This window comes from Ailuropoda melanoleuca, unplaced genomic scaffold (genome assembly GCF_002007445.2).
Source record: "Ailuropoda melanoleuca isolate Jingjing unplaced genomic scaffold, ASM200744v2 unplaced-scaffold9496, whole genome shotgun sequence".
Lineage (NCBI taxonomy): Eukaryota > Metazoa > Chordata > Mammalia > Carnivora > Ursidae > Ailuropoda > Ailuropoda melanoleuca.
Window position 1 is genome coordinate 517,165 of NW_023254987.1, and position 8,758 is coordinate 525,922.

Here is an 8,758-nt window from a genome sequence, read left to right on the forward strand (position 1 = left end):
ACTGGGTGTTATACGCAAGTAATGAATCATGGAACATTACATCAAAAACCAGGGATGTACTGTATGGTGACTAACATAGCATAATAAAAAATTATTATAAAAATTAAAATAAAAATACAATTAAAACATAAAAAAAGAGCAGTGCAATGCCATTTTCCCCACTGAACATCAGTTAAACAGCTCCCCCTAGTGCAGAATGGAGCCAATTACACCAAGCCCTGGCAGCTGCATCTCCACTAGGGCACCTCTACCTAAGAATCAATGAAGCATGAGAGACTATGGACTATGAGAAAAAAACTGAGGGCTTCAGAGGGGAGCGGGGTGGGGGAATTGGAGAGGCTGGTGATCGGTAGTATGGAGGGCACGTATTGCATGGTACACTGGGTGTTATACGCAAGTAATGAATCATGGAACTTTACATCAAAAACCAGGGATGTACTGTATGGTGACTAACATAATACAATAAAAAATTATTATAAAAAATTAAAATAAAAATTCAATTAAAACATAAAAAAAGAGCAGTGCAATGCCATTTTCCCACTGAACATCAGTTAAACAGCTCCCCCTAGTGCAGAGTTGAGCCAATTACACCAAGCCCTGGCAGATGCATCTCCACTAGGGCACGACTGCCTAAGAATCAATGAAGCATGAGAGACTATGGACTATGAGAAAAAAACTGAGGGCTTCAGAGGGGAGCGGGGTGGGGGAATTGGAGAGGCTGGTGATCGGTAGTATGGAGGGCACGTATTGCATGGTACACTGGGTGTTATACGCAAGTAATGAATCATGGAACTTTACATCAAAAACCAGGGATGTACTGTATGGTGACTAACATANCCTGGAATGAGAGAAAGGCTTGGGGGGGCATTTTTAAAGCTCTTTCAGAGAAAAACATGCAGCCAAGGATCCTTTATCCAGCAAAGCTGTCATTCAGAATTGATGGAGAAATAAAGACGTTCCAAAATCGCCAATCATTAACCAATTTCGTAACCACGAAACCAGCCCTACAGGAGATATTAAGGGGGGCTCTATAAAGGTAAAAAGGCCCCAAGAGTGATACAGAGCAGCAAGTCACAACCGATACAAAGACTTTAAAGAGAAATGGCATCATTAAAATCATATCTGTCAATAATCTCTATCAATCTAAATGGCTTAAACTCTCCCATAAAACGCCACAGGGTTGCAGATTGGATAAAAAGACATGACCCATCCATTTGCTGTCTACAAGAGACTCATTTTGAACCCAAAGATGCATTCAGACTTAGAGTAAGGGGATGGAGTACCATCTTCCACGCAAATGGACCTCAAAAGAAAGCTGGAGTAGCAATTCTCATATCAGATAGACTGGATTTTAAACTAGAGGCCATAGAGAGAGATACAGAAGGGCACTATATTATTCTTAAAGGAAGTATTCAACAAGTGGATATGACAATTATTAATATATATGCCCCCAACAGGGGAGCAGCAAGATACACAAGCCAACTCTTAACCAAAATAAAGAGACATATAGATAAGAACACAGTAATAGTAGGGGACCTCAACACCCCACTATCAGAAATAGACAGAACACCCTGGCAAAAACTAAGCAAAGAATCAAAGGCTTTGAATGCCATACTCGACGAGTTGGACCTCATAGATATATATAGAACACTACACCCCAGAACCAAAGAATACTCATTCTATTCAAATGCCCATGGAACATTCTCAAGAATAGATCATGCTCTGGGACACAAAACAGGTCTCAGCCAATACCAAAAGATTGAAATTATCCCCTGCATATTCTCAGACCACAACGCTCTGAAATTGGAACTCAACCACAAGGAAAAACCTGGAAGAAACTCAAACACTTGGAGGCTAAGAACCATCCTGCTCAAGAATGACTCGATAAACCAGGAAATCAAAAAACAAATTAAACAATTTATGGAGACCAACGAGAATGAATACACAACGGTCCAAAACCTATGGGATACTGCAAAGGCAGTCCTAAGGGGGAAATACATAGCCATCCAAGCCTCACTCAAAAGAATAGAAAAATCTAAAATGCAGTTTCTATATTCTCACCTCAAGAAACTGGAACAGCAACAGAGGGACAGGCCTAACCCACTGACAAGGAAGGAGTTGACCAAGATTAGAGCAGAAATCAATGAATTAGAGACCAGAACCACAGTAGAGCAGATCAACAGGACTAGAAGCTGGTTCTTTGAGAGAATCCATAAAATTGATAGACCACTGGCAAAACTTGTCCAAAAACAAAGAGAAAGGACTGAGATTATTAAAATTATGACTGAAAAGGGAGAGGTCACGACCAGCACCATTGAAATTGCAAGGATTATTAGAAACTTTTATCAACAGCTATATGCCAAAAAACTAAACAATCTGGAAGAGATGGAGGCCTTCCTGGAAACCTATAAACTACCAAGACTGAAACAGGAAGAAATAGATTTCTTAAATAGGCCAATTAACTATGAAGAAATTGAGTCAGTGATAAACAACCTTCCAAATAATAAAACTCCAGGCCCAGACGGTTTTCCTGGGGAATTCTACCAAACATTCAAAGAAGAAATAATACCTATTCTCCTAAAGCTATTTCAAAAAATAGAAACAGAAGGAAAGCTACCAAACTCATTCTATGAGGCTAATATTACCTTGATCCCCAAACCAGGCAAAGACCCCCTCAAAAAGGAGAATTACAGACCGATTTCTCTAATGAATATGGATGCCAAAATCCTCAACAAGATCCTTGCTAATAGAATCCAACAGTACATTAAAAGGATTATCCATCATGACCAAGTGGGATTCATACCTGGGATGCAAGCATGGTTCAACACTCGCAAATCAATCAATGTGATACATCATATCAACAAGAAAAGACTCAAGAACCATATGATCCTCTCAATTGATGCAGAAAAAGCATTTGACAAAATACAGCATCCTTTCCTGATTAAAACCCTTCAGAGTGTAGGAATAGAGGGTACATTTCTCAATCTCATAAAAGCCATCTATGAAAAGCCTACTGCAAGCATTATTCTCAATGGGGAAAAGCTGGAAGCCTTTCCCTTAAGATCAGGAACACGACAAGGATGCCCACTCTCGCCACTATTATTCAACATAGTACTAGAAGTCCTTGCAACAGCAATCAGAAGACAAAAAGGGATCAAAGGTATCCAAATCGGCAAAGAAGAAGTCAAACTGTCTCTCTTTGCAGATGACATGATACTCTATATGGAAAACCCAAAGGAATCCACTCCCAAACTATTAGAAGTTATAGAACAATTCAGTAAGGTGGCAGGATACAAAATCAATGCCCAGAAATCAGTTGCATTTCTATACACGAATAACGAGACTGAAGAAAGAGAAATTAGGGAATCCATCCCATTTACAATAACACCAAAAACCATGCGTTACCTTGGAATTAACTTAACCAGAGACGTAAAGGACCTATATGCTAGAAACTATAGATCACTTTTGAAAGATATTGAGGAAGACATAAAAAGATGGAAAAATATTCCATGCTCATGGATTGGAAGAATTAACATAGTTAAAATGTCCATACTACCCAGAGCAATCTACACTTTCAATGCTATCCCGATCAAAATACCGAGGACATTTTTCAAAGAACTGGAACAAATAGTCCTTAAATTTGTATGGAACCAGAAAAGGCCCCGAATCTCCAAGGAACTGTTGAAAAGGAAAAACAAAGCTGGGGGCATCACAATGCCGGATTTCGAGCTGTACTACAAAGCTGTGATCACAAAGACAGCATGGTACTGGCACAAAAACAGACACATCGACCAATGGAACAGAATAGAGAACCCAGAAATGGACCCTCGGCTCTTTGGGCAACTAATCTTTGATAAAGCAGGAAAAAACATCCGGTGGAAAAAAGACAGTCTCTTCAATAAATGGTGCTGGGAAAATTGGACAGCTACATGCAAAAGAATGAAACTTGACCACTCTCTCACACCATACACAAAAATAAACTCCAAATGGATGAAAGACCTCAATGTGAGACAGGAATCCATCAAAATTCTAGAGGAGAACATAGGCAACAACTTCTATGACATCGGCCAGAGCAACCTTTTTCACGACACATCTCCAAAGGCAAGAGAAATAAAAGATAAAATGAACTTATGGGACTTTATCAGGATAAAGAGCTTCTGCACAGCCAAGGAAACAGTCAAAAAAACTAAGAGACAGCCCACGGAATGGGAGAATATATTTGCAAAGGACACCACAGATAAAGGACTGGTATCCAAGATCTACAAAGAACTTCTCAAACTCAATACACGAGAAACAAATAAACAAATCATAAAATGGGCAGAAGATATGAACAGACACTTTTCCAATGAAGACATACAAATGGCTAACAGACACATGAAAAAATGTTCAAAATCATTAGCCATCAGGGAAATTCAAATCAAAACCACACTGAGATACCACCTTACGCCAGTTAGAATGGCAAAGATAGACAAGGCAAGAAACAACAATTGTTGGAGAGGATGTGGAGAAAGGGGATCCCTCCTACATTGTTGGTGGGAATGCAAGTTGGTACAGCCACTCTGGAAAACAGTGTGGAGGTCCCTTAAAAAGTTAAAAATTGAACTACCCTATGACCCAGCCATTGCACTACTGGGTGTTTACCCCAAAGATACAGACGTAGTAAAGAGAAGGGCCATATGCACCCCAATGTTCATAGCTGCATTGTCCACAATAGCCAAATCATGGAAGGAGCCGAGATGCCCTTCAACAGATGACTGGAATTAAGAAGTTGTTTTCCATATATACAATGGAATATTACTCAGCTATCAGAAAGAACGAGTTCTCAACATTGGCTGCAACATGGACGGCACTGGAGGAGATAATGCTAAGTGAAATAAGTCAAGCAGAGAAAGACAATTATCATATGATTTCTCTCATCTATGGAACATAAGAACTAGGGAGATCAGTAAAGGAAGACAGGGATAAAGAAAGGGGGGGTAATCAGAAGGGGGAATGAAGCATGAGAGACTATGGACTCTGAGAAACTGTGGGCTTCAGAGGGGAGGGGGTGGGAGAATGAGATAGGCTGGTAATGGGTAGTAAGGAAGGCACGTATAGCATGGTGCACTGGGTGTTATATGCAACTAATGAATCATCGAACTTTACATCGGAAACCGGGGATGTACTGTATGATGACTAACATAATATAATAAAAAAATAAAATTAAAAAAATTAAAAAAAATACCAGCAGCACTTTTCATGCAGCTAGAACAAATAATCTTACAATGTGTATGGAACCACAAAAGACCCTGAAAGCAATCCTAGAAAAGAAATCCTGAAAAACAATTCTGAAAAAAGAAAAGCAGAAGGCATCACAATTCCAGATTTCAAGCTATATTACAAAGCTGTAGTAACCAAGACAGTAGGGTACTGGCACAAAAACAGACACATAGACCAATGGAACAGAATAGAAAACCCAGAAATGGACCCACAACTACATGGTCAACTAATCTTTGACAAAGCAGGAAAGAATATCCAATGGGTTAAAGACAGTCACTTGAACATATGGCTTTGGAGAAACTGGAAAGCAACATGCAAAAGAATGTAATTGGATCACTTTCTTACACCATACGCAAAAATAAATTCAAAATGGATGAAAGACCTAAGTGTGAGACAGAAAACAGTCAAAATTTTAGAGGAGAACATAGGCAGTAACCTCTTTGATCTTGGCAGTAACAATTTCTTAGTAGTCACATTGCCAGGAGCAAGGGAAACAAAAGCAAAAATGAACTATTGGGACTTCATTTAGATAAAAAGCTTCTGCACAGCAAAGGAAACAATCAACCAAAATAAAAGGAATCCTGCAGAGTAGAAGATATTTGCAATTGATATATCAGATAAAGCGTTAGTATCTAAAATCTATAAAGAACTTATCAAACTCAGTACCCCCAAAAACAAATAATCTGGTTAAGAAAGAGGCAGATCGGTAGGAGAAGAAAGGGATAAAGAAAGAGGGGGTAATCAGAAGGGGGAATGAAACATGAGAGACTATGGACTCTGAGAAACAAACTGAGGGCTTCAGAGGGGAGGGGGTTGGGGGAATGGGATAGGCTGGTGATGCGTGGTAAGGAGGGCACGTATTGCACACTGCACTGGGTGTTATACGCAACTAATGAATTGTTGAACTTTACATCAAAAACCAGGGATGTACTGTATGGTGACTAACATAATATAATAAAAAATATTTAAAGAAGAGGCAGTAAACATGAATAGACTTTTTTCCAAAGAAGATATCTAGATGGTTAATAGACACGTGAAAAGATGCTCAACATTAGTGATCATCAGGGAAATACAAATCAAAACCACAATGAGATATCATCTCATCCCTGTCAGAATGGCTAAAATTAATGACACAGGAGCCAACAGGTTTTGGGGAGAATGTGGAGAAAGAGGAACCCTCTTGCATGGTTGGAGAGAATGTAAACTGGTGAAGCCACTCTAGAAAACACTATGATGGTTCCTCAAAAAGCTAAAAATAGAACTACCCTATGATCCAACAATTGCACTACTAGGTATTTACCCAAAGGATAAAAAATACACATTTGAAGGAATATATGTCCCCCAATGTTTATAACAGCATTATCAACAATAGTCAACCTATGGAAAAAGTCCAAATGCCCATTTAAGAAGATATATATATATATATACACACACACACACACAATATATATCTATATATACATACACACACAATGGAATACTACTAAGCCTTCAAAAAGAATGAAATCTTGCCATTTACAACAACATGGATGGAGCTAGAGTGTATTATGCTAAGTGAAATAAATCAATCAAAGAAAGATGAATACCATGGGATTTCACTCATATGTGGAATTTATGAAATAAAATGGATGAACATATGGGAAGGAGTAAAATGAGAGAGGGGGAAACAAATCATAGAGACTTAAGTATAGAGAACAAACTGAGGGTTGATGGAGGAAGGTGGGTTGGGGATGGGATACACAGGTGATGGGTATTAAGAAGGGGTTATGATGAGCATTAGGTTTTGTATTTAAGTGATAAGCCACTGAACTTTACGCCTGAAACCAATATTGAACTGCATGTCAACTAACTAGAATTTAAATAAAAATAAATAAACAAAACAAACAAAACCCAGAAAATAACAAGTATTGGTGAGGGTATGGAAAAATCAGAACCTGTTTACTGTTGATGGCAATGCAAAATGTTAGAGCTGATATGGAGAACAATAGAGTGGTTCATCAAAAAATTAAAAATTATAATTACTATATGACTCAGCAATTCCATTTCTGGGTATATACCCAAAAGAATTGAAAGTAGGGACTCAGAGATATTCATACACGTGTGTTCATAGCAGGATTATTTGCAATAGTCAAAAAGTGGAGGCCACTCAGATGTTCATTAATGGATGAATGAATAAAGAAAATATGATATATACATACAATGGAATATTATTTATCGTCAAAAAGGAAGGAATTCTGATCCATGCCACAACATGGGTGAGCCTCAAAAACATGATGCTATGTGAAACAAAGCAGCCACAAAAGGACAAATACTGTATGATTCAACTTTTATAAGATACCAAGAACAGTCAATTTCATAGGGACAGAATGTGAAATGGTGGTTACCAGAGGCTGAGAGGAGTAAGGAATTAGGGAGTTAGTGTTTAATGAAGACAGGGTTTGTCTAACAAAATGAAAAGGATTCAAGAGATAGATAGTGGTAACAGTAGCAGAACAAAGTGAATATACTTAATAGCACTGAAATGTATACTTTAAAATGGTTAAAATGGTAAATTTTATGTTATGTACATTTTATTACAATTTTGAAAATAATAATACATAAGTGGGTAGTTCAAAAAAAGATTACTGAAATAACTGTTTTAAGACCTTTTAAAATTGCAGTTTTAAAGTTACAATTTTTATTCAATTGTTACATTCACATCATAGATTTGACGTTTCTCTAGTTTTCCTTTAAAAAAAGTAAGTCAACCACTGTTGACTTTAAAGGGAAGTTAAATCAGCATAGTCATTGTTTATTATAAAACTCACCTTTTTAATACTCCTTATATTGGAGGATCATGGGGCCTACTTGACACCACTAACAAGGAAGGGTTTTCAGACACACTAGAATTGTTTCAGGATAACATAAAGGACTCATTGATTTGTAGCAAGATCAAATTTGTTTTCAGATTACCCAGAATGTGTAGACCCACCAGAATACAAGAGAAAGTTGTTTCCATCCAGCATTACTACTTGGAAAGTAATAACAAAAATTATATGAGAAAAATTTCTAGACCATGTATCTTCAAAGTTCAGAGCACCATGAAATTTTATCAAGAAGCCACAATGCTGATGTAACTTTTTGAGTTATTGCTTATTTTGCTGAGGAAGATTAATACTCTTTTTACCCATATACCAAACTGGGATATGTATTGTTAATCAAGTGTGAACTTTGCTTTCCTGCCTTCAGCCCATACTCCCACTATTCTCTCAGCCTGAAAATAAGACTCTTTCCTCATCTCCATATATTTATCTATCCTTTAAGATTTACCTCCACGTTCCTCATCATGAATGCTTTCTTAAGCACATGCATACAGATTGAAGATCATTATCTCCAATAAATGCCCACATTTTATATATTTTATTAAACACCTTGTATTTTTAATAATTTATTTTGTATTTTCTGAAAACATGTCCTTATTTTATCAATGTTTCATCTCTATCTTACTAGACAGTGAATA